Here is a 27,422-nt window from a genome sequence, read left to right on the forward strand (position 1 = left end):
TTTCTCAATGAATAAATGCCTGCCTTTTACCAACTTCACTCTTACTTCTCCTAACAATGTCTCCTTGATTGTTTTTCCTTTTGTTGATGAGATAAACCAGTTTCAAGGCCTGCCATCTGCAAATAATATTCAGAATCCTCCCACAGTGTTCCTTGAAGACTAAGCTAAAAAATAATAGAAAGCTGTGGACATTTTTAATGCATTTATTTTAGGATATAGTTATCATTTTTACTAGGCTAGGCCTACACAGTATAATTTATTTTGGGGGGAAAAATTGTTAAACAAGGCAAGATAAAAAGAAAAAGCAAAAAAGTAGGAAGGAAAGAGGGTTAATTAACTGTCGTCTTACCTATTTACCTCGTAGGTGATCTATAGGCATCAGATGTGTGTGGAAGCATGCAGCAAAGTTCACAGTATTATGCAAATCCAGTTGTTTTATTAAAAATTCATGTTTTCAAAGTTCTTCATTATTTATCGTTATTTTTGTTTACATATTTATTTTTTGAAGTCTTTTAAACACCTTCTGGTGGCATTTTCTACCTGATTAAATGTATTACTGCATTCCAAACCTCACTGAATCTTCCTTTCTGTGAAAACAGAACAGGGTGGTTGGCAGAGTAACGTTCTCCAAAGATGTCCAAGTCTTGAAAATGTTAAGTTACAGAGTGAAGGGAAAGTTGCACGTGGAATTAATATTGTTACTCAGCAGACCTTTAGAGAGAGTCTTCTCAGTTACCCAGGTATACTCCAAGTAATTACAAACGTTCTTAGCGAAAGCTGGCAAGGCGCCTTAGAGAACGCTGCAGGCTTTCAAAATGGGGAAGACGCTGCTGCTGTTGCTGCTAAGTCGCTTCAGTCGTGTCCGACTCTGGGCGACCCCATAGAGGGCAGCCCATCAGGCTCCCCCGTCCCTGGGATTCTCCAGGGAAGAACACTGGAGCGGGTTGCCATTTCCTTCTCCAATGCAGGGAAGTGAAAAGTGAAAGTGAAGTGGCTCAGTCGTATCCGACTCTTGACGACCCCATGGACTGCAGCCTACCAGGCTTCTCCGTCCAAGGGATTTTCCAGGCAAGAGTACTGGAGTGGGGTGCCATTGCCTTCTCCAGGGGAAGACGCTAGGAGCCAACAAATGTGACCTGACCAGATTCTCAGAGCTGGAGAAGGCAAAGAAGTCACTTCTCCCCAAGAACTTCCAGCAGGAATGCGACCCCACGGACACCTTCATTTTAGCCCAGTGAGGCTCCTGTTGAACTTCTTACTTCTAGAACAATGGTAAGATAAAACTTTGTGTTGCTTTAAACTACTGAGTCTGTGATATTTTGTTCCAATAGCAATAGAAAACTAAAACAAACAGCTTTAGCACATGAGTGAGCTCCAGTGTGTAAAAGACCTGAGTCTATATTCCAGGCCCATTAACCTCTCCAAACCTTGGTTCCTCACTGGTGAAAAGAAGATAGCAATACCGTTTTCTCTGTAGGAATTTTGTGAACATGAAATAAGATAGTTTGTGTAAAGACTCAAAACGGGGCCCACAACATAGTAACTTCTTAAAAATTGTTAGCTGTTAACTAATCATTTTTCTGTGAACTTTAAGTGTGGGTTATTTGTGAAATCAAAGGGCCAGTAAGCTGTTAAATGTATTGGGATGAAAATAGATTCAGAGTCAGAAGAAATGAGCCAAAGTTCAGGCTCTCCTAGCAGTGTGATCTTGGGCAAATCATTTAACTGTCATCATCTGGAAACTAAGATAATTATAGTTGCCTAGTCTGTACCAAATTAGATGCTCAATGTGAGAGCATTTTGGAAATCAAAGTCATGCTGCTGGAATTATTGCACATCTCATAAATCCTTCCTATTAGCTTCTTTTGTTGACATTTATTTTTCTAAGCGTGGAATAATGAAGAAAGGCTCTTTAGTTGTAGCCAGAGGAATCTAGTTAGCTGAATTTGGGTTATGATAAATTTTATAGCTGGTAATGAGGTAGCAGAGAGATTGAACAACAGTATTAGTGAACAGGATTTCTTTTTTAATGAAATGTGGATCATAACCATGTTCAAGAGAGGAATACGAACAATTTTTCTGAAATCGTCATAAAGAAGGATTCTTTTCTTTCTCTATTTTAACATTTTTTTTTAATCTCAAGCTCAGCTCACTTTCATCCCAGTTCTTTTGAATAGACTGTATTGTCTAAAGACTAGACTGCATCTAGTATGTGTGTGTGAGTTGCTTATTCGTATCCGACTCTTCACAACCCCATAGACTGCAGCCCACCAGGCTCCTCCATCCATGGAATTTTCCAGGCAAAAGTACTGGAGTGGGGTGCCATTTTCTTCTCCAAGACTGCATCTAGTAGAAATCGTAAAATCACACACAGGAATCCAGACAGCCTATTCCCTTATTCTTTTCCCTAAATTGCGTATTCATATGAAAAGCCTTTGACCAGCTTGATTTAGTCCCTGATCTAACACCATCTTGGTTCTGAATCTCTCTCACCTTCTAGTAGCTTCCCTTTCCTCTTTTTATCACCTATTTTCCAAAATTTTCTTAGGTCTTTGGTAATACAGATGAATAAAGGCCCACAGTAATGGAACTAAAGTAACAAGATAGAAAATGCAACACAGGTAAAAAGACTTAACACAGTATCCTTCAAAGGATGTAATACAGATGTCTAGCTCTGCGGGGACTTCACTTTCACTTTTCACTTTCATGCATTGGAGAAGGAAACGGCAACCCACTCCAGTGTTCTTGCCTGGAGAATCCCAGGGGCGGCGGAGCCTGGTGGGCTGCCGTCTATGGGGTCGCACAGAGTCGGACACGACCGAAGCGATTTAGCAGCAGCAGCAGCAGCAAGCATCTCTGCAGGGAAGTTATTGTAACGAGTTCCTTGCTTTCCTAACTTTGGAGAATGCTGAGTTAAAGTTCAACAGATTTCATGATTTCAGGTTTCTCGAGCCTTTCATATGTTAATATGCAAGAGGTTTTAGCACACAGCTTTTCAGGTTCAGAAAACAGCTCCTGGCTAGGAGCTGTTTTCTGAATGTAGAACATTTGGGGAAAGGTTTGCTAAACTTAGGTGAACTCCTGGTTAAATAGTTGCCCTCCAAATGTGTGTGCGTGTGTGTGTATTATATTTTATACATATTCTTGTCCGCTGAAGACCATGCAGGACTACAGAGGGGGAGGAAAACACCAGGAAGCACATTTACCAAAGATACAAGATATATGTTAAAGAGGATAGGAAGCTCTCCAAAATTATTGTTAGCTGTCTTTTAGGCTAGTAAAATATTATGCTTGTGTGTAAAGAAACTACTCCTTTTGTAACTTCCTTGTCTTGATCGGGAGAGGCCCACTCAGTCAATTTCCTCCTGTCGTCCAACACTTTTCCCTTCTTCTCTTCAACCCTAAAAACATTATTTTTGCCCAGTTTTCCTCCTTTATTTATTTTCCTCTCTACTACTGTCCTACCCCAGAAGAGAAATAGTGATATTTCTTCAAAGCTTCTGGGTATTATTTTTTCTCAATGGAGAGATAGTCTATAGCAGAATACTTTATAGATATCTTACAACTGAAGTGTTTAAAAATCCAGGAATTAATTACTGTTCAAATGTCTCTGGCTTTGAGTCCTCACCCCCATTTTAAAGCTTAACATCTTACCATGATCACACCTTAATTACTCTTATCAGAAAATAATCATGTACTTGAATTTTACTATGATCCTACACCCCTGGAGTTGGAATTAGAATTTTAGAAGAGACTCTGTTTACATACAAGAGCTCCAAGTTCTGTCTCTTTAAGCCTCACATACTAATTAATTAGTAGATGTAGGGAAAGAGCAAATTAGCCAAGATGGCGGTGGTCAGGCTCTCTCACCCCCCAGCCTCTCGCTCTTGCCCCATGTTTTGTAAATACATGGTTATATAACAGGTGAGATCACTGATAGCACGGTGCATGCGCCTCAGGATGTACTCGCTTGGCCTTGGGCCACTTTTGTTGTGTAAACGTATGTAAGCTCCACCTGAAAAGCCGCTGAGGGTGTGTTATATTGGGTTAACCATAAGAGAATACAGCGTGTCTGCTGCTGCTACAGCCGCCACACCCGCAGGTAGAGAATAAACATGTCTAGTTCCTACAACTCCTTCAGTTATCTTCCAGCTTCTCAGCTCACACCTTGCCTACCCTGGGTTCAGCGAGCAGTGAGATACAGCAAGACACTAGGCATTCCTCATCCATTGGATAAAGATTTATTAGATGTTGTTGCATGCCAGAATGTGCACGGTACTAACAATTCACATAGGTAGCTTACAGTTATTGGAGGTGGAAATGATGGTGGTCGTGATAATGTGGTTTCCTGCAAAAGATGTTCCTCCGTTATAAAAAGAGCCAGTGAAGTGGAAGTCTCCACCATTCTAAATGGATGAGCAAGGGACCATCTTACAGAGAGAGGGTAATTAGTATTTTTGGTGAATGGCTTATTGGACCAAGCATTTGTACTGGATCAGTGGTTCTAAACTCAAACTGCACAGCACATATCTAAAATTTTGATGCCTGGGCCCTATAACAAGTCAACTGAATTGAAATCTCTTAAAAACATGAGTTCTTGGACATTGTTATTTTATAAATGGTCCATTGATGAGTGTAATATCTATTCAGTGTTAAGAGCCATTGTTGTAAATAGGAGTAAGAAGGGAATTGTGTGGACACAGTAAGAATATCTGTATCAATAGGAACTGAATTAAAAGGAAGGCCGGGAGGGAATTATTAACTCTATATAAATTAACTAAGGAGCTCAAAAGTTGGACGTGCCACTGAATTGCGACCACGGGTCATGGCACATGCAAAATTACATAAGCCAGATTCCTGATCTCTTAAACTCCATTCTCTTAGAGCATGGGGGAGGAGGATGGCTGCAGAAGCCATCTCAAATTTCTCAGGAACTCAGCTCACAGGATACATTTATCCGAGTTAAAGTTATAAATATTGCACATGGTCTCAATACCCAGAGGTAAACATTTACATTACAGATCTTATTAGCAGACAATTGTGAAACCAAATAATGATTTTTTTTCCCACAGAGTTGCACATGTAAAAACAAATATAAATTAAAAATAAGAAGCTTAATTCTCCCTGTTGAAAACGGGGAAAGAGACTTCTCTCTCCTCCCTTTTCGCAGAGCATTCGCTTTCTTATCTCTTTGAAATACATATAAATCATTTTTAAGACTAGATAGATCTTTTGTCAACTGGCCTCTTGTCACTTTTCTGACCTAGGCATGTCTTTCTGAAGAAACTAGAGAACCATCTCTTTGAAGTACAAACATCAGGAGAGATAGTAGCCCTAGCTTCCAGAATCTGTGGCAAGATAGGAGCCTAAATTCAGTGGACACTTTGCTCTAAGTTGCAAAATTGCCTCCTGTTATAAAGATATGAGGTTTGCTTTTTCTCTAGATAAATCCAATTAGCTAATACATACTGTCTCCCCAGTTACCAGGTAAAGTTAGGATGAACTGTTTGTGACAAATGAGTCCTTTACTTACTTACTTGTTATTCATCTTGAAACATGTACATAATGAGTTAATCTGCTTGGCTGTTTAAAGGGATGAGATTTCTTTCTCCTTTGAAATCTTTTTTTTAATTGAAGTATGGGCTTCCCTTGTGGCTCAGATAGTAAAGAATCTGCCTGTGATGAAGGAGACCTGGGTTTGATCTCTGCATTTGGAAGATCCCCTGGAGAAGGGAAAGTCTACCCACTCCAGTATGCTGGCCTAGAGAATTCCATAGACTGTATCGTCCATGGGGTCGCAAAGAATCAGCTATGACTGAGCGATTTTCACACATAGTTAATTTACAATATTGTGTTACTTTCATGTGTACAGCATAGCAAATCACTTTTTCTTTTTTTTTTTTTTGCAGATTATATTGTTTTGTACGTGCATGCTAAGTCGCTTCAGTTGTGTCCTACTCTGTGACCCTATGGACTGTAGCATGCCAGGCTCCTCTGTCCATGGGATTCTCCAGGCAAGAATACTGTTTGCTGTGTCCTCCTCCAGGAGAGTCTTCTGACCCAGAATTGAAACCCCATCTCTAATGTCTCCTGCGTTGCAGGTAGGTTCTTTACCACTAGCACCACCTGGGAAGCCCATGTTCTGTTTTAGGTTGTTACAAATACTGGGTATAATTCTCTCTGCTATACAGCAAATCCTTATTGCTTATCTGTCTTATGAATAGTATTTTGTATCTGTTAATCCCGTACTCGTAATTCATTGTCACCCCCTCTTCCTGTTTGGTAACCATAAATTTATTTTGTGTGTCTGTGAGTCTGTTTCTGTTCTGTGTATACATTCATGTTGTTTTTAAAGATTTCACATATGAGTGATATTATACAGTATTTGTCTTTCTCTGTCTGACTTATTTCACTAAGTATGATATTCTCTAAGCTTATCCATGATGATGCAAATAGCAATATGTCATTCTTTTTTATGGTTGAATAATATTACATTGTGGGGCTTCCCTGGTTGCTCAGACAGTAAAGAATCTGCCTGCAATGCAGGAGACCTGGGTTTGATCCCTGGGTCAGGGAAAACCCCTGGAAAAGGGAATGGCTACCAACTCCAGTATTCTTGCCTGAAGAAATCCACGGACAGAGGAGCCTGGTGGGCTACAGTCTGTGGAATTGCAAAAAGTCAGACATAACTGAGTGACTAACACTAACTAGCTTGACTAATATTCCATTGTCTGTATGTACCACACCTTCTTAAGCAAGTCATCTGTTTTTACTTGGGTTGCTTCCATGTCTTGGCTATTGTAAATAGTGCTGTTATGAACACTGGAGTGCATGTATCTTTTTGATTTAGTGTTCTTATTTTTTCTGGATATGTACCCAGAAGTGGAATTGCTGGATCTTATAGTAGTTCTATTTTCAGTTTGTTTTTTTTAAGGAAAATCCATGCTGTACCATTATGTACATTCCCACCAACTTTCCATAGTGGCTACACCAATTTAAATTCCCACCAACAGTGTACAAAAATGTCCTTTTATTCACACCCTCTCCAGTTGTAGACTTTTTGATGACAGCCATCCTGACAGTTGTGAAGTGATACCTCATTGTGGTTTTGATCTTTTAATGTGCCTCATGGCCATCTGTATGTCTTTGAAGAAATTTCTATTTAGATCTTTTGTGTATTTTGATTCTTTTTTTTTTTTATGATTGTTATTGAGTTGTGTGAGCTGTTCATATATTTTGGAAATTGTCCTTGTCAGTCACAGCTTGGCTGTTTGCACTTGTTTTCTCCTATTCTGTAGGTTGTCTTTTCATTTATGATTTTCTTTTCTGTGCAAAAGCTCGTAAGTTTGATTAGGTCCTGTTATTTTATTTTTGTTTTTATTTCTATTGCCTTGGGGGACTGACCTAAGAAACATTGGTATGATTTATGTTAGAGATTGTTTTGCCTATGATATCTTCTAGGAATTTTATGGTGCCATGTCTTATGTTTACATCTTAAGCCATTTGGAGTTTATTTTTGTGTTTGGTGTGAGGATGTATTCTAAGTTCATTGATTTACATGCACCTGTCCAACTTTCCCAGCACCTCTTGGTGAAAAGACTGTTTTATTTCAACTGTATATTCCTGTTTGGCATGTATGTTAATGAGTATAATATCCTCTTCTTATATTGATCCCTTCATCATATAACACCTTCTTTGTCTTTTGTTATAGCATTTGCTTCGAAGTCTGTTTTGTCTGGTGTGAGTATTGCTACCCTCTGCTTTATTGTCATTTCCATTTGCCTGAGATCTTTTCCATTTCCTCACTTTCAGTCTCTGCATCTTTCACCCTGAAGTGAATCTCCTGTAGGCATCATATTGATGGTTCTTTTTTTTTTTTTAATTATTGACCACTCTACCTTTGATCAGAGCATTTAATCCATTAACATTTAAAATAATTGTTGATAGGTTTATACTTATTGCCATTTTACTTTTTGTTTTCTATTTTTGTAGATCTTTGGTTTTGTTTTTATGCTGTAGTTTGATTTTCTTCTGCAGTATGCTTGAGTTCCTTTCATTTTGGGTTTTTATGAATCAATTGTAGGCTTTTTATTTGTGGTTACCCTGGTATTCATGTATGTTGAGCCATAACTACTTCAACTTGCTTTAAACCGATAATCATTTAAGTTCAAACACATTCTAGAAGATCTATATGGGGCTTCCCTGGTGCTTCAGATGATAAAGAATCTGCCTGCAATGCAGGAGACCTGGGTTTGATCCCTGAGTTGGGAAGATCCTCTGGAAAAGGAAATAGCAATCCACTCCAGTTTTCTTGCCTGGGAAATCCCATGGTTAGAGGAGCCTGGCAAGCTACAGTCCATGGGGTCGCAAAGAGTCAGACATGACTGACCGACTAACACACATCGTTCTTACTGCCCTCCCCCACATTTTGTGTTCTTTGATGTCCAATTTTTCATCTTTGTTGCCTATCCTTTTAATACGTATTGTAGTTATAGTTGCTTTAACAATTTTGGTTTTTAATCTACATACTGGCTTGCTTAAGTGATCTTTAATCCTTCCTATATATTTACCTTTCATATTGGGATTTTTCCCTTTTCTGTAAATTTTTCTGTTCAATTTAGAAAAAAAAAAAACCCTTCGACATTTCTTTTGAACATTTTAAATGTTTAAACCCTTCAACATTAACTTTTAAAATAATTGATATGTTTGTACATATTGCCATTATACATTATAATGTTGAAGGGTTTAAACATGTAAACTGTTTAAAAGAAAGGTTGAAGGTTTTTTTTTTTTCTAAATTGAAAAGAAGCAAGAATTTACAGAAAAGGGAAAAATACCAATATGAAAGGTAAATATATAGGAAGGATTAGTATGCAGGTCAGGAAGCAACAGTTAGAACTGGACATGGAACAACAGACTGGTTCCAAATAGGAAAAGGAGTACATCAAGGCTGTATATTGTCACCCTGCTTATTTAACTTATATGCAGAGTACATCATGAGAAACGCTGGACTGGAAGAAACACAAGCTGGAATCAAGATTGTCAGGAGAAATATCAATAACCTCAGATACGCAGATGACACCACCCTTATGGCAGAAAGTGAAGAGGAACTAAAAAGCCTCTCGAAAGTGAAAGTGGAGAGTGAAAAAGTGGGCTTAAAGCTCAACATTCAGAAAACGAAGATCATGGCATCTGGTCCCATCACTTCATGGGAAATAGATGGAGAAACAGTGGAAACAGTGTCAGACTTTATTTTTCTGGGCTCCAAAATCACTGCAGATGGTGATTGCAGCCATGAAATTAAAAGACACTCCTTGGAAGGAAAGTTATGTCCAAACTAGACAGCATATTCAAAAGCAGAGACATTACTTTGCCAAAAAAGGTCCATCTAGTCAAGGCTATGGTTTTTCCTGTGGTCATGTACGGATGTGAGAGTTGGACTGTGAAGAAGGCTGAGTACCGAAGAATTGATGCTTTTGAACTGTGGTGTTGGAGAAGACTCATGAGAGTCCCTTGGACTGCAGGGAAATCCAACCAGTCCATTCTGAAGGAGATCAGCCCTGGGATTTCTTTGGAAGTAATGATGCTAAAGCTGAAACTCCAGTACTTTGGCCACCTCATGCGAAGAGTTGACTCATTGGAAAAGACTCTGATGCTGGGAGGGATTGGGGGCAGGAGGAGAAGGGGATGACAGAAGATGAGATGGCTGGATGGCATCACTGACTTGATGGATGTGAGTCTGGGTGAACTCTGGGAGTTGGTGATGGACAGGGAGGCCTGGCTTGCTGCAATTCATGGGTTCACACAGAGTGGGACACAACTGAGTGACTGAACTGAACTGAACTGAAATATCACTTAAGCAAGCCACTATGTAGATTAAAAACCAAAATTGTTAAAGCAGCTATAACTACATATATGCCATTATACATAAGAATACATTTCAATGTTTTTAATTCTTTTAGTTTTTGCTTATCTTGAGAAATTCTTTCTCCTTCTATTCCAAATGATGGTCTACCAGATAGGTAGACTATCTCAGGTTCCTGGCTTTTCCCCTTCAGAACTTTAAAAGTCAGAAGGGAGTTGCATGATATATTCAAACTTTCTGCAGAGAAATCAGCTAACAGCCTTATGGGGTGTTTCCTTGTAACTAACTCTTGTTTTCTCTTGCTGCCTTTAGAATCCTGTCTTTATCTTTAAATTTTGCCATTTTAACTGTGATATGTCTTGGTTTGGCTCTGAGCTCATTTTGTTTGGGCACCCCTGTGCTTTCTGAGGTGGCTCAGACAGTGAGGAATCTGATTGCAATGCAAAAGGCTGTGGGTTCCAATTCTGGGTCAGAAAGATCCTCTGGAAGAGGGCATGGCAACCCATTCCAGTATTGTTGCCTAGAGTACCCCATGGACAGAGGAGCCTGGTGGGCTACAGTCCATGGGGTTGCATCTGTTTCCTTATTAGGTTTGGGAAGTTCTCACCCATAATATCTGTTTTAAATCATTTTTTTAAATTATTTGTTTTTTTGGTTTGTGTTGGGTCTTCGTTGCTGTGCACAGGCTTTCTCTAGTTCTGTAGAGCAGTTCTACTGGGCTGCTATTTGTTGTGATGCATGGTTTCTAGGCATTTGGGCTTCAGTAGTCATGGCTCACCGGCTCTAGATTGCAGACTCAGTAGTTGTGGTACAGTGGCTTAGTTGCTCTGCAGCATGTGGAATATTCCCAGACCAGGGATTGAACCCATGTCCTCTGCATTGGCAGGTGGATTCTTATCCACTGTAACACCAGGGGCATCCCACAATTTCTTTAAACGAAATAAAAATTGTTTTATTCTCTTCTCTCTCTCTCTGTTCTCCTTCTGGAAACCCTATTATATATAAGTTGGCATGTTTTATTCCCATAGGTCTCATATGTTGCTTTCTTTTTCTTTTTTTTCTGAGTGCTATTCTAATTTGGTGATCTCCATTATTCTATCTTTCAAATCACTTGTACACTCTTCTGCATCATTTAGGCAGCTGTTCATTGCTTCCAGATTGCTTTTTTATCTCAGAAATTGAATTATTTTTGATTGGGTCATCTTTAATACTTTCTAGTTTCTTGTTAACGTTGATCTGCTTTTATATTGATAATCTTAATTCAGTTAGCATTTTTATAATCTCCATTTTGATCTCATTGTCTAGTATAGACTGATCTGTTTTGTCTTTCAGGGGGTCTTCCCTGGCTGTCTTAATTGGGAATAGTTTCTCTGCCTCTTCACTTAACTTTCTCTGTTCTGTGAATATAGGAGAAACCCTTATCCATTGTGGTCTTGAGGGAGTGTTTTCATGTGGCAGTGTCTCTATGTGGACTGTGCCTTTGGTGTGAGGGCTTTTTTTTTTTTTTTTTTTTTGAAGGCTTGTTTTGATATGAACACCAGCCACATCTTTCCTCAGGGTATGCTGAATGCCATCACCTTGTTAGGGTGGCTGGTGGTGTTAGGGGATCTAAAGCCTGTGCAGAGTGAGAGGCTGGACTTCCTTTCTGCTCAGGGGCTGTCACCACCCTATCGGAGGCAGGGTCTGCTCTCCAGTTGCTGGAGCAGAAGCCTGAGGGTTGAGCTTGAGCAGGCTCTGTTTCCCTTGAGTGCGTGCTTTGCCCCAAAGGACGGGAGCGCTGAAGTGAGGCTCATGTACTCACACTGGTCTGATGTGCCGCCTGTGTAGGAATTCATGGCTCAGCTCAGACATAGCACAAGGTTGTGTCTCTTCCCCTGTTGTGGTCCTCCCAGATCCAGTGCACAGCTGTGATATGGAGTGAGTGAGACCGGTGTGTTATCCAGGCTGGGGCTTTGTGGCCACAGGGATTCAAGCAGCTCTGCTGCCATCATCAGTGTGGGCTTCCCCTGTGGTGTTGGTTTGAGCTAGTGCTAACCCTGACAGCCACTGTTTCACCTGGACCACATCCCAGACCCCCAACCTGCCTGTGTCCCTAGATGGAGTTTTTTTCCCCAAACCCAGCTCTCCTAGAGCTCACACCAAGTTCCGGTGTGGAATAAGCAGGTCCAGGGTGTTTGCTGCACTCAGGCTGGGGAGCACAGTGAGCTAGCTGCTGTCAGTACAGAGCTCTCTGTCCTTGTGGTTGGCAGACCAGCACCGTGAGCTATTCACAAGTGGGGACTAGATTCTCCAGCCCTTCTCCCTGTCCCAGCAGGTCTCCCAGCAGCCAGAGGGACTGGTCTTCTCTATGGAGGCCTCCAGGACCGGGACACCCAGCTCAACCTGCTTGCTCCCCAGGGTGAAGGTGATCCATATGGGCCTTTCCTTCCTTTCAAAGCCCTCCCAATCCCATGACTTTTCTCCATCCTATCCAGTTATGTGGAAATCTTTCTTGAAGCTTTGGTTGTCTACGAGTTCTTCTGCCAGTTTCCAGTTTCCCTTGAGAATTGTTTCATATGTAGGTGTGCTTTGGATGCATTTGTGTTGGGGAGGTGAGCCCCACATCCTCCCCTACTGCCATCTTGATCCCTCCTGTCTTTGTTATCTCTTAACAGATTGCCTGGGATGTGGATCATATTACGGTTTCATGCTTATTCAAATAAGTTTTCTACTAACCATTGTAGAGAATTTTTCTGGGAAGAGAAATCATTTTGTTTTAATTTTAAAACAAAATTTTAAATTTTGTTTAAATTTTCTCCAACACACAAGACTTTAGCCTGCTAGAGAGTAAAATTTATCTTCAATTTGTTTTTTCTTATCTCAGACTATCATCAGCTACAAATAATTGAGATCTTACAGTCTAGTTTCAAATTCTCCCCAGTTTTCACAGACCAGACTGAAAATTTAAAAAATGTGAGTTATAATCTTGTTTTTCAATCTAATAAATGCTGTAAGGATTTCTAAGAATTCGCAAATATTTGCTATTTTCTAGAAAAAAGTATCCATTTTGGCAACTTAGCTAGCTCACACTGCTCTGAGCCCTGCCAACCAACTGGTCAAAAAAATTTAGGAATTTAGGGAAAAATCTTGGAATCCTTTCCTGCTTAGTGCCCATTTTTACTCAAGGCATTTCAAGGCGAAGATGGTCTCTGGTAGCCTTGAAAAGCAAATTGTTTCAGGGAAAACACCTTCTTTCTTCCCCTAAGTGCCTTAAAGTAATCCTTCATCTCTAGTCCCATTTCATTTAGACCATTTTGTAACAGTGAAAATGTCATTCAACAATTGTAAAGTACTTATGTCAGAAAAAAAAGTTTTAGAAGGAATCCATTGTTAGTTCATTGTGGTGAGGGTTCAGATGAATCACAGGTCCCATTATGCCCTGTGGAAGCAGAGCAACTACACCAGAAATGTACAATCCTCTTCCCAAGAGGAATGAGCACAGCCATTGCCAGAGCACCGTTTCCACATGTAACACTTGGGTTCCTGGGTGGATCAGAGGGATGGTTCTCTAGAAAGAGAAGCAGTATGACGCAGGACTAGTGCAAGCAAAAATCTCACAGATGATCACAACTAGGACAAATAAACTAGTCCCAGAGACATTTGTCAGGGCCTGGGACCTGGTAGTTGTAGATTAGCAGTGAGGAGGAAGGTCAGGATGATGTTAGATGGTTGTCAGGCAGTAACCAAGATGAGCTGAAACCAACTGGCTTAGCACAGTTCCTGGGATGTAGCAAGCACTTAGTGAATATCAATTGAGGGATTAAATCAATAAAGGTGTCTTCTTTCCTGTTCTCTTAAGTACAACTTGTATGGTATGCCACAATCTGGTTTAAAAATCATAAGGACAAAGTGAAAACAAAGTATTTGTCTTAACCTGGTCTACAGAATAATTTATTTGTTGCTCATCAGTGTAGATTTGAAACTTTCACTGAGTGTAAAGCTCACTTCCCCTATGCTCTTACTATAAGTGAAATAATTTTCTCGTATAGGTAAGATGTTCTCTGGAAATCTGACCCAATGATTATTTAAATGAGCACAACTACCTTGTCCCTCACCTAAAATCCCCGGACGTATCCAAATTTAGTCCCATTCTAGCAACATTCAAACTCAGTCAAAAAAATTATCCATTTTCTTTTATAAACTAATGGGTTTTTTGTCTCAAGAGATAAATAAAAAGTGTAACGTTAAATGCTTAATGGAAAAGATGTGCATTAGAAATGCTGCCTGAGCTGTATTTAAAGTGAAAACATTAAAAACTTTACCTTTAATGCAGATAATCAATCATTAGAAACAAGTTCTAAATTAAGGATATAGATCATGTCACCTTTTTCTAGATCTTATTCTGACTGAGTCTGAAGAAATTCTCCTACCATAGAAGAAAAGATGACAGAACCACACACAGGAAAAACTAATAGCAACACCAGTTGGTTCTTCAGCAAAATCATATCTTCCTTGATTAATATGAAATAACCCAGTTGATAACGGCTGAAAAATGAAAGTATGGGTGTTGTGATATCTCATGAGATTAACTCAGTAATATCCTCTCTGAGTAAATCTTTACCTCTTCTGATATTTGTAGCTTTACATGGTAATAAAATATAAATGTAAAAATGAACTGAAAGAAAGATTAGCTTTGAAAAACAGCAGACAGGCTATCAGCAGCCGCCAGGGAGTGCCCTGTTGTTCTCAGAAGAGTGCCAGCACCGTGACCAGGAGAAAGCTGTTCCTTGACTCCTAACGGCCTCCCAGCCCCTCACATAGAACCCTGGGTGGTTGCCTAGGCTTGCAGTCTGGGTGGAGAGAGAGAGATCTTAGCATAATAGGATCTGAAGAGCTTGATCCAGAAGTTTGCCTTCCTACAGTGCCTCACTGGTTAAGTTCTGAGAAATCACAATTCAAAAGGAGAATTTATTGATTGATTAAATTCATAGGGACAACTGAGCTCAACATGTGTTTACTAAATACGTTTGGAAAATATAATGAGGCTTTTAACTTGTGTCAAGACGAAAAGCTTTTGTATTTGACAGGTGGGAATGGATATTTATTTTTTAATATTTCAAACTCCCTGGTAGTATGGATATGCAAATATTCTGGCAATCTTTTAATAGTTAAGATTCATTTATAACCTACACCTCAAAAATTGGTTGTTGTTTAGTTGCTAAGTCATGTCTCTTTTGTGACCCCATGGACTTTAGCCCACCAGGAGCCTCTGTCCATGGAATTTCCCAGCAAGAATACTAGACTGGGTTGCCATATCCTTCTCCAGGGGATCTTCCCAACCCAAAGGTTGATCCCACATCTCTTGCATTGGCAGGCAGATTCTTTATCACTGAGCCACCAGGAAGCCCACCTCAAAAATACTACATATAATTTACCTGTCAAAAATAAATTTCCCCCAGATCTAGTCTTCACTCTTCTGGATGAGAGAATTGAAACACCACGGGCGTTTCCTCCTGGAGTAGGGGATGGGATAGGGAGCATCATGGCAAAAGCAAAAATATAGGTATCAAAATTTCTGCTTCATTATTTTCATAATAAATTCTTTATTAAAATTTTCAAAATCATACTAATAAAACTACCACAGTCTACCAATTCACCCAATATATAATTATTTTATTGCAGTGTTTAATTTTTGTGGCCATAAGCAATGATAGCATTGCATTCTGTTTGTAGCTATTCTAACATTGTCATTTCAGCACCTTTCTACTACCACTGATGCAAGACCAAGTCCCCTATCCCTCATCCTTCAGTTTCCTATTACCTTAAGCAACCCAACAGAGGTGATATTATTTCAGGACATATCTGAAAATAACTTCTTAAAAAATTTTTTTTATATAACCAACCACCTGCATGGCAGGAAAATCACAGGAAACAAATAACCATCCCTGCATGAGTCACTGTCACCAGCAATCTCACAAGGTAATGAAACCAATTCCACACTTTGCTGGTAGCCTGTAACTGGGGGGTGAAAACCAAAGGGTTTTGATCATTCTGAGAGCAGGGGCTAGAAGAATTCCTGGATTTAAACAAAGAAGAAAGGCAGAGTTCCCTGAGTTCATTGTTCTCAGCCATTTAATTGTCCTCCTGATTCAATGTTCATCCGAGTGCATAAAACACTACTGGACTTCTAGGGACCAAAATGAGCTCAAATGAAGAAAATCGTGACCAAGGAGAAAAAGTCTATGATTAGAGCTGCAGGAAGCTGCCACCCAGAAATTTGAATGTTGAGCTCTGACAAACAAGTTCTTCCAAAGGCACTAAAGAAGTCTCCTGATAATTCTTTCATTGAGTTGGTCAGAAAGAGATCTGTTCAACTGCTGGGATCCTGGAAAATTTCAAACCCCTGACTACACAGATGGTAATCAGGCTGCCACACTTTGAAATATGAAGTAGAATACTTAATTCTGGTGAAATTATGAATGAGAGAAGAAATCTCTTCCCCTGATAGGCGGGGTGGACTGAGATACATCCAGACATAAACCAGTAACCTTATTGGTGCTTATATTCGGTTTTCCTAAAGCCAAATCCAGTAAAGTGAATTTTCTCTCTTGAAGTCTCCCTTCAAGTCTAAGCATTTCAGACAAGATTCAATAAAAAATTTTAATCTAATTTTTGTGTCAGCAAAGCCCATATAAATCAGCACAAGCCCTGAAAAATTGAAGAGGCACTGTTTTTTATTGAATCCATAAATCTAGGAACTTAGCATTGAACAGTTTTAAGTGTTTCTTTAAAAAAAAATAATTAGTGTGATAACAGACAGGGAAATTGAGCCCAAGGGTCTAAGAGGCTTATTCAGATCCCAGAAGAAAGAAGTATTTGGGAAGAGAATGTTGCCTAAGTAAACATGACTAAATTATCTGAATCCAACCCTAACAATTGAATGTACTATATCTGGTTCCAAAGGGTACTCTTATATGTGTTCTAAAACCCCACTGAGAGTCATGGCATGAAAGTGCTTTGAAATCCATTTATTTTTCAGGTGAAACACTTAGACTTGGAAATTTGACAGTGAAGTTGGCACAAAGGGAGAACTTTGAGGTGGCTGCATTCAGAATTCTCTCTTCACTAACAACTTTTTTTGATCAATTTCTATTTATATAGTTACTATCTCACTTCCAATATCAAACTAAGAAGAATATATATCAATACAAATTATGTTTATCTCCTGGAGAAGGAAATGGCAACCCACTCCAGTATTCTTGCCTATAAAATCCCATGGACAGAGGAGCCTAATAGGCTACAGTCCATGGGGTCGCAAAGAGTCAGACACGATGGAGCGACTTTACTTACTTACTTACTATGTTTATTCCTGCTCTATAAACCCAGCAGAAACAATCTCTTGTTTGCTTTCCTAGAAAGCTACCTGAAATGTGGAAGAAAGCACATTGTGTTTTTAGTGAAGATTCAGATTATAAAGTTTGTCCTTCTCTCAACATGTATGTCCTTAGAACTCCAATTGTGGTCTACAGTGATCAGTATTGAAACCATGTGAAAAATCTCAGGTTCCACCCAGGTCTACTGAATTAGAATCTGCATTTTAACAAGCTCCCCAGGTATTCATTAGGGCTTCTCTTGTAGCTCAGCTGGTGAAGAATCCACCTCCAAAGCTGGAGACCTAGATTCGATCCCTGGGTTGGGAAGATCCCCTGGAGAAGGGAAGGGCTACCCACTCCAGGATTCTGGCCTGGAGAATTCCATGGACTGTATAGTCCATGGGGTCGCAAAGAGTCAGACACGACTGAATGACTTTCACTTCACTACTTCCATATTCATAGAACAATGGGAGACATTGTTCTATGTAATTTCAACACACTAATCCTGTGTTTCATTTCCTGTGCACAATTTATGATTTACAGCACGTGCAAGCTGGAAACCCCTCTTTCTTAGATATCATTGAGCTTCCTATAGTGCTTCCAAGCAAACACCATCTACATATGTAGACTGATATTTAATGAGCCTTTGCTGCCTCTAGGTTTACTTCTTTATTGAAGCTTTAAATCAAGTCAAATGTTTAGCTTTATCTTAGCCCCAAATAGAACACATTAAAGAGTAACGGGAAAACAGAAAAAGGGGTCTAACGTATATTGAACCTTAATAAACACTTTAAACTTACATCCACTTTTAATCCTGTGAAGTAGGATTTTATAAAATGTTACAGATGAGAAAACAATCTCAGAAACCTTACTTGTTATGTGTCACAAAATCGAATGACACAATCAGGATTTAAGCTGAAGTGCTTCTCATTTGAAATCCCCTGAAAAGCATAGTTGCATAGTAATGTGCAGACAAATGCAGTGGTATCAGCTGCTTTTATTATTCTTGGTTTTCCTGTGTAAGCAAGTCACATCGAAGTTATCTAAATGCTAAATAACAAAAGCGACACCAAAATCACACACCTGCTTTACTTTACCTTCCTCCAAACCACTGTCTCTAATGATACATTGGTAAATCTAGATGTTGCACGTATTTCTTTTAAGTTGGAGCTTTTTTTAAAAAAAGATTTATTTATTTTTGGCTGCACTGGGTCTTTGTTTCAGCGAGTGGGCTTCTTATTGTGGTGGCTTCTCTTGTTGAGGAGCACAGGCTCTAGGGTGTGCGGTCTTCAGTAGTTGAGTGTATGTACTCAGTTGCCCTGTGCAGGGATCTTCCTGGACCAGGGATTGAACCTGTGTTCCCTGCAATGGCAGGCAGATTGTTAACCACTAGACCACCAGGGAAGCCCTGAAAATGTTTTTAATATGCAATTTGATCACCCTATTTTTATTGATACTTGGTGTATTTAATCAACTAACATTGTGATTACTGAATTATTTAGGCTCATTTATGTTACATTCTTCTGTGTTTTCTTTTCTCCGTATTTCTTCCTTTGTCCCTTTCACTTCCAGCCTATTATTTGATAACATTTATTCTCACTCCCTCTTTTTTCTCTCTGCCAATTTAGAATTATACTTGTATTTCTATTCTTTTAGTGTCAATATTAAAATTTTTAACAATCCTATTTTATTTCATATTTTTCTAACAAAGTCTATTTTACCCTCCAAACACTAGCCCTCTGTTTCTCTTGGATCTTGTACTTTTCATTAGTTTTAAGATAATTGTTGGTTACTGGCTTCCCTGGTGGCTCAGTCAGTAAAGAATCCACCTGTGATGTGGGAGACATGGGTTCGATCCCTGGGCTGGGAAGATCCCCTGCAGGAGGGCATGGTAGTTCACTCCAGTATTCTTGCCTAGAGAATCCCCATGAACAGTGGAGCCTGGCGGGCTACAGTCCATGGGGTCACAAAGAGTTGGATATGACTGAGTGACTAAGTACATACACAATACTAATATTGGCATCAGTAGTTAATTTATATCCCTATTTTGATAATATCTTCCCTAATTTACTGGTTTACTACTTGATTAGATCTTCACTCAGCTATTATACATGGGGGATGAATTCACTTAATCCTAGTACCTAAAAATGGTATTTTGCCTTTACTTTGAACAATAGTTTAGCTAGTTACAGAGCTATATTTTGAAAATTATTTTCCCTCTCTGTCAACTCATAATATCTATTGTTACTTCTGTGAAGTCTGCTCTCAGCTTAATTTTCACCACTATGTAGGTAATGTCTTTTTCCCCCATTAGCATTTAAGAACTCCTACCCTTATTGTCTACATTTTGTTACTCTGGATATGGATTTATTTTTATTTTTGAATTTCAGCTTGTGGCGCTTTTCTGATGATAAATTTTCAGTTCAGAAAAACACTAAGTCCTTCATTAACTCTTAAAATATTACCTTTCTGCTACTCTTTTTTTCTAATTCTGAAACTCCTATTACAAGTAGGTTGGGCTTCTCACTCCACTCTCTATCTCTTACCATTCCTTTTATACTTTATCTACCTCTCCTGAATTCTAAGTCAAGTTCTCAGATCTTTCCACTAGTTCACTCATTCTTCCTTGGTTGTGTTCAATCTACTGAGTTTCTTTCAATGATTACATTTTTACTTCCTAAATCGCTTTATTTTAAAAAACATCATCTCTTACCCATGACTCATCCTCATCTATTTTTGTTTATAATATCTGGTTTCTCTATGCATATATTTTTACTTTGTTTCTTTGAGGATTTTGACCATCTACCATATAATGCCATGTTCAAAAGATTATAATCTTAGTAATCTTATCATTTGGACTTTCCAGGTGGCTCAGTGGTAAAGAATCCACCTGCCAAGGCAGGAGACAAGAGTTCCATCCCGGGGTTGGGAGGATCCCCTGGAGAAGGAAATGGCAACCACTCCAGTATTCTTGCCTGGAAAATTCCATGAACAGAGGAGCCTGGCAAACTACAGTTTATGGGGTTGCAAAAGAGTCAAACATGACTTAGCAAATAAACAATTTCATCATTTAGTAAATCTGTTGACTATTGTGAGTTTTCATTCATGAAATTTTAGTTGCAAGATCAAATTCACAATTGTATTTTATCATTTTTCCTTTCTATTCCTCTTTGCACTCACTATATCATGTCTAGTCTTTTTATAGTTGACTGTATTAGGGTTACTCAGGTCCCCAGTCAAAAAACAGGATTTGTACTGACGGCTCAGAATTACCATTCTGGGAGTTAAAACTGATCTAGTATCAAAGTCAGTATATGACTTGAGCCCTATCGAGCTGTCTCTGCTTCCTCTTGCCATGCTACCAAGCAGTACATTATAGGCTATAGCCCCTGAGAATGATGCTGACTCGTTTTATTTCCTCAGCTCCTGAGGTGGAGCTCTCAGCTGCCTCTTTCTGTTTTCATCCTATAATGTAGCAGATCTCCAGCTTCAGTCTCCCTAATTGCAATTTCTGTCTTTTAAATTTTTTGTCAATAAGATGTTTATCTTCTTTTCCAGAATAACAATGATCCTATATATATATATTATAGATGCTATTGCCATACATTTATAGTTGGGAAGAGACAGTTTTATATATAAACTTACAGTGCCATTGTGATCAGAATACTACCTCTCTAGTAATATGAATTTTTATCCTAAGGAATGAATAGCACCACAGTTAGAACCCACTGAGACTCCTTTTTTATGTGATCAATCATATTTAAACAAAAAAAATGCTTTTTCAGAAATCTTGCAAAACAAAGCCATAGAACATTAATAGTCATTGCTAACAAAAATGCCCCCGTAAGAAATAATTTATGATTAATTTGAGACAAACTGTACTGATTTTAAGTCAAACGATGAGGAGAACAAACTTGATTTTCTTCTTCAGCTAGCCTGTTCACCTATCACCTCATGTCCACCACTTCCCCCAGTTCACATGTCTGAAGCAATCATTTCCTCTTTGTCTCTTCCCCTTTGGACAACAAAAGGATTAAAATAGATCATTTGAAATTCTCAACTGCTTGATAGGTATATTTTAAGAGTGCATTCCAAATATTGTATTAACTTTCGAATAGTGAAATGGTTTGTAGCTAATAGAAAATAACAGATTTTATTTTGTTCCTTACAAATTGGCACTTGTCAAATGACCTCTACAAGGATTAAATTATGTGCCACTGTAGCTTCAACACCCCCTGAAAGGAGTTCAGAGTGGAGATCAGGAATGAGGCCCTGCTCTGCTCTGGGAAAAACTGGCAGAACAGGTCTTCAGATAGATACTTTCAGGAGAAGATTTTAGGAGCCCAATTCTTGCATCTTCTCATAAATAAAATCTTTTCTGGTGATGTCTACTTCTTGTGAATCACAGTCACCAGACTGGCAGCAACCTTCTGCAAAAATGTACCCTTAATTGCGTGTACTTCACCAAAATCACATATATAACTCCCCTACCTCTTTGGAACAGTTTCTCACAACTTTCTGAAATGCTGTCTCCCAGGCTATAATCTTCATTTTGCCCCAAATAAACCTAACTCACAACTCTCACATTGTGCTTTTTTTCCTTTCAGTTAGACTGTTTACTATTAAGGAGTTTATTAGTAAGCAAGCTAAGTTGTGTGTTTGTTCTGAGCAGAGAGGCCTTAATTTCACATTAAGCCAATTTATTGCACAAGCCATGAAAACACAACAGAGTAAACCGAGGACTGACCAATACTGACTATAATCTGTGAGCCCCAGGTCAGGAGTTAGAAAATTATGCCTCCAGGCAAAATCCAGCCCAATATCTGATTCTCTAGATAAAATTAAATTGGACCACTTACATATAGTCTATGGCTGTTTTCACAGGAGCAGAATTGAGAATTTTCTACAGAGTTGAGAATTCTCTATAGAGACTGTATAGCCTGCAAAGCTGAAAATAATTACTCAATAGAAAAAATTTGTTGACCTCTTCCCTAAATGGTCTCCCTCCTTTTTAAAATAATAATAGTTATTTAATTATTTGGCTGTGCCGGTCTTTGTTTCTGTGCAGGCTTTTCTCAAGTTGCGGTGCATGGGCTTCTCAGAGCAGTGGCTTCTCTTGTTGCAGGGCATGGCCTATGGGTTGTGCAGGCTTCAGTAGCTGCAGCACATGGGCTCAGTGGTTGCAGTTCCCGGGCTCTAGAGCTCTACAGGTTCAATAGCTGCGGTGCATGGGCTTAGCTGCTCTGCGGTGTGTGCAATCTTCCCAGATTAGGGATTCAACTTGTGTCTTTTGCATTGGCAGGCCAATTCTTTACCACTAAGCCACCAGGGAATCCCTCTCCCTACTTTTTTTTTGAAGGAAAAATTAATAACTGGCCTGGCCACCAAAGGGAGATCTGAGTCTTCCATAATAGAAGAACTTATGTCCATGTTATTATACCAGCCTCTGAAAGAGATGAGTTTTCCCTACCCTAATTCTGGTCTCCCAATTTTCCCTCTCTATCCACCCACTTCCCTGAAAACGTTTTTTCTTCTTCCAACCTAGCCCCTCTTTCCTTCTCTATCAATATCTTAATGCCCAGTTGCATACATTATATCATCCTTTCATTTTACTCAGTATTTAATCATGTTGTGTCATAACCTCGTTCATCTGCCATATCCCTTTGCTCCATGTGTAACCAGCCAGTCTCCCTCTGATATGTCTTGTGCATTCTGTACTTTTCTAGTTTTACAGCCTCTTAGATTCACTCACTCAGCCAGTCTTTCAAACAAAACAACACATTATTACAACACCTACTGTGTGTACCATGGATTCTGCTAAGCACAAGGAGCACATGGTCTGGAAAGAGAGACAAACAGATAAACAAGCACATGCAATAAATTGTTACAATTGAGTTTCATTCATGACCAAAAAGAAAAAGAAAAAAGTATGGAATCAAGTCTCCCTTGAATGAAATGAAGGAATTTGTGAGGCATGAAATCTGTGATTTCATGAGATTTTTATCAATAAGAGATTTACTGAATATGTCCTAAAAGTTCTAGAAAATGAAGATTTTTATGAATTAGGTATAGTAAAATTCATTTAAAAATTAAAAGTTATTTTAAGATAAGAATGTATTCACAAGTATACTTTTATCAAATGCTTTAAAGTAGTTATAAAAGACAAGTGAGGCAACATGAAATTAATTAAATATAAATAGAACATGATTGATCTCCTGCCCTTAGGAATTCATTAACTCTCACTGATTGAATTTTAATAAATCAGAATGCATAGAGTTACCTTCAGTGGAGTTGGTGCTGCAGCAGAGGCTCCAAGAGCAAAGAACTCTTCACATTTAAAAATCCCTTAAAGAAACAATGGGTCAAATAGGGAGCCAAATAGTTGGATAGGAAATTTATATCATTTTTTGATGATAACAAAGAAAAAAAAGAGGAGGTAAGGAAGAGGAGGGAGGGGTAGAGGGAGAGATATCCTCCCAACTGATTTGGGAAATCTGCTGAAAGATGAGAATTTCTAAACATCAGTTCTCAATTTTTACAGAAGAGACTGACACTGATTTGGAAATTGATCAAGATACCCAGATTTGACCCTTCCCAGTCTGTTCTATCCAGCGAAGCAAGAGCCAAAGCTGTCTGGCTACTTGTTCTCCTGGAGAAAGGTTAACTTTCTCCCTGCAGGCTCCTCTAGTGGAGAGAGAATGTGTGATGAAATCTAGTTACAACAGACACTTAAAAAAAAGATTAAAACTAAGATTTGAAGAATAGACTACCTTGAAAGAACCTAAATTCTGATCATAGAAGGTTTTCAAGTGGAGCTAAAAGTGTTTGGAACGTTGTAGGTGCATGCCTCCCACCTCCACCTAGCTTCCTACTCTTGTATCTAGAGGAAGTTTAAACTACTTTTTTGTTGTTGTTCAGTGGCTAAGTCATGTCTGACTCTTTGTGACCCCATGAACCGTAGTATGCCAGGCTTTCCTGTCCTTCCATATCTCCCAGAGTTTGCTCAAACTCATGTCTATTGAGTCAGTGATGCCATCTAACCATCTTATCCTCTAACACCTCCTTCCCCTCTTTCCCCCAATCTTTGCCAGCATCAGGGTCTTTTCTAATGGGTTGGCTCTTCCTATCAGGTAGTCAAAGTATTGGCGCATTCAGTGTGAGTCCTTCCAATGACTGTTCAGGGTTAATTTCCTTTAGGATTGACTGGTTTGATCTCCTTGTTGTCCAAGGGACTCTGAAGATCTCCAGCACCACAATTTGAAAGCATCAATTCTTCTGTGCTCAGCCTTCTTTATGGTCCAACTCTCACATCAGTCCATGACTACTGGAAAAACCATATAGACTTGACAATAAGGACATTTGTCAGCAATGTGATGTCTCTGCTTTTTAATACACTATCTAGGTTTGTCATAGCTATTCTTCCAAGGAGCAATTGTTTTTAACTTCAAATTTTAATTTTAAGCTACTTAGATAACCTTTTAGATTTATTGTAACTCTGTGGCTTTAACCAGTGGTTGCATTTTGAATCTACCGAAAGCCTGTAAGCCAGAATCTAGTGCAGAAGAGGTATTCAAGGTGGGTCTGTACAAAGAATAAGTGGAGTAATATGGATGAACAGACAGGAGAGGGTGAGAAATGAGGAAGCAGAAGAAGGGGCCTAGTTTGTCATTTCAAGGCAGTCGAACAGATTTGCCTTGAATGGATATGTATTTACTAGTATGTAACTTTGAGGAACATTACTTAATCTCCCTGAGTCTTGATTTATCATTTAAAAGATTGGGATAAGGTTGAGATAATACCAATCTCATTAGGTTGATTTGAGGAAGAAGTGAGTTGCATGTAAAGTGTGTATCATACTTCACAGTAGATAGTAAACATTCAGGAGATACCATTTCACTTCTTGAAATCCTCATCATTCCTGTTATCTGTATTAAAATGTAATTTAAATAACTCAAGAAATACAAAGGCATGGTGAGTTGAATTCCATCAACCAGCATGAAAACTGTAAGGAACCTCTAAATACAAGTCTCAATGTAGCAGTGTAGATATCTAAGGATTTTTTTTTCTGCAGTTCACTTTTATACTAATAGCATATATGGTATTCCTTTCATATTTTTTTTTATTTTAGCCACACAGAGTTATGGGATTTTAAGGTGACGTCGACACAGGGAAGCCTGTGTTTTCTTTTGTTATTATTGGTATCTCCACAGTCTGTTGGCAACTAAGGGGGAAAAGTCACTGTTCAGAGATGCCTGTATGGGAAGATTTAAACCATATCAATTTCAAAGGGTGTATACAGCAAGAAAATATTGCTTCTTTTAAAAAGACTAATGTAAATCAGATTAAGTGATTTAAACAGAAATAAACCTGTAAAGGTTACTAAGGTGCTGATAAGCTTTTATAGCTGTTAGACAAAGAGGGGTATCTCTTATATTTTAAAGGAGGCTTACAGAGGCAGCATTTATTAAGGCAAAGAACAGTAACTGCATGAAAAACCAAACGTGACACTCCCTGGAAGATATACGACCTTTCCAGAGTTCCAAAAGGACATAAGTTCTATAGCAACAGGTTTTTAAGCCACGGTCCTGGATATTTCTTAGTTCCTGGAACACTTTCAGAAGCTCTCTTCCTTTGTCAGCAACCAACAAGGAAAACATGATTTTCTCAAAGATTTTTGTAACACATGAATTGAAATAAATATGTGCATTTATCCACTGGACACCCTCCATTATTAGTTGAGGGCTGCCCCAAAGGCTGCTAACTCCTCTGCCACTTCAAGGCTGACAGGTTCTTCAGAGGCCCATTGCAATGGAAGGGAAGCTGCCAGCACAAGGCAGGTCTGGGCTTCCATGCCACTTGCATCACAGCCATGGCTGAAATCAGAGGTCAACTAAGGGAGTGTGGCCCTGGGCACAAAAGGCATTGCTACAGTGCCCTTTTGGTTGGGTGACAGGGTGTCAGGAATAAATCCTTCTGCACTGAGGACATATTGTACACATGTCCAGATGGAAAGCACTGTGAGTGCTCTGAAGACTCCACCCATGGCACATGACTTACCACATTGTATGTTGATAAGATGGGAGGGAGGGGGGCAGACGGGGATACATGCTCACCCAGCTACTGACATGATGGAACCAAAGCAGGCAACATGGAGACCTTGCCTCTGTGCACTTCCTTTGTGCACTCTCTCCCCCTTTGGCTTTACCTAGAAAAATCCTATGTGCCTCGAAACATTACTCAAATCCCTTTCTAGGCTGCTTCTGTTCACTAAAATTTTCTTTGACTTTTTGCAACCATGTGTTTGTCCAGGCTGTTGAAGGACACAGGAACAAAAAATATCCACTTCACTGGGAAGGTATCTTTAGGCCAAAAAAGAAGGTAGGCAGTTCCATATAATCAATGAACTAGCTTATTGGAGGGTAACATACTTGATGGGGCAGACAACAATCCAAAGGCATTCATAGCTGCACTCAGCACTGGTGAGCGGCCATTGGGACAATCTTATACTTAACCTGAGGGTATGGAGGTAGGGGCTTGGAAACAAGATGTGCACTTCTAAGTCAAGTTTCATGAATGTGTAACTATTATCATGTGCCCTGGAAATATGTCAGGGAAGATTTTCATCATTGACTGGGGACTAACAGAGCGTAGGGGCTACCTGGTCCTCATGATTATTAAACAATGTTAACTACAAAGTCCTTGATGACAGAAGTGATTCACTGCATAGGGCAGTGCTGGGTAGGGTCAATAGAAGAACAGGAGGAACTGATGCCAAGTAGCATCAGTTATGCTAATAGCCACACACAGGCAAATTTCTGGAACACTCAGATCAAGCCTGTACCTTCTTCTTCTTCCTGTTTGAGTTCAAGTCTGTCCGTTCTTCCTGGCATTCTTTCTGTTCATATCCATATTCAAAGTCTTCCTTCTTTTAGTCTGTGTCTACACATCTCTCTTCCAAAACCCTTCCTTGACTCCTCCAGCAAGATACAACCTCCTGTTTAGTGGCACTTCTCGCTTTCTATCTTACAGCTATTTATGTGCTTATCTCACCTCTTCTCTCAGATATAATAATAAATCCATAACACGAGGATCCACATCCCATTGTTTCTGTATACTTCATGTCCTGTAGCACACGGCATGGCTTATTGCAGATATTAAATAAATACTTATTGACTAAATAGAGATTGAATTATAAGCTTGTTGCA

At 39.2% G+C, this 27,422-nt stretch overlaps 1 long non-coding RNA gene across 2 annotated transcripts in view; it reads left to right on the top strand.

Annotated features, from left to right (window-relative positions):
- The first annotated feature begins 278 nt into the window (after positions 1-278).
- Positions 279-27,422, top strand: part of LOC129656132 (uncharacterized) — an 80,246-nt gene continuing 53,102 nt past the window's right edge. For both annotated transcript variants that reach the window (XR_008716210.1, XR_008716211.1), the window contains exons 1-2: positions 279-1,272; positions 5,910-6,101. This is a non-coding gene — a long non-coding RNA (uncharacterized LOC129656132). The remainder of the gene's footprint in view (positions 1,273-5,909; positions 6,102-27,422) is intronic.

The sequence above is a fragment of the Bubalus kerabau genome, chromosome 6 (assembly GCF_029407905.1).
Source record: "Bubalus kerabau isolate K-KA32 ecotype Philippines breed swamp buffalo chromosome 6, PCC_UOA_SB_1v2, whole genome shotgun sequence".
In the NCBI taxonomy this organism is placed as follows: Eukaryota; Metazoa; Chordata; class Mammalia; order Artiodactyla; family Bovidae; genus Bubalus; species Bubalus kerabau.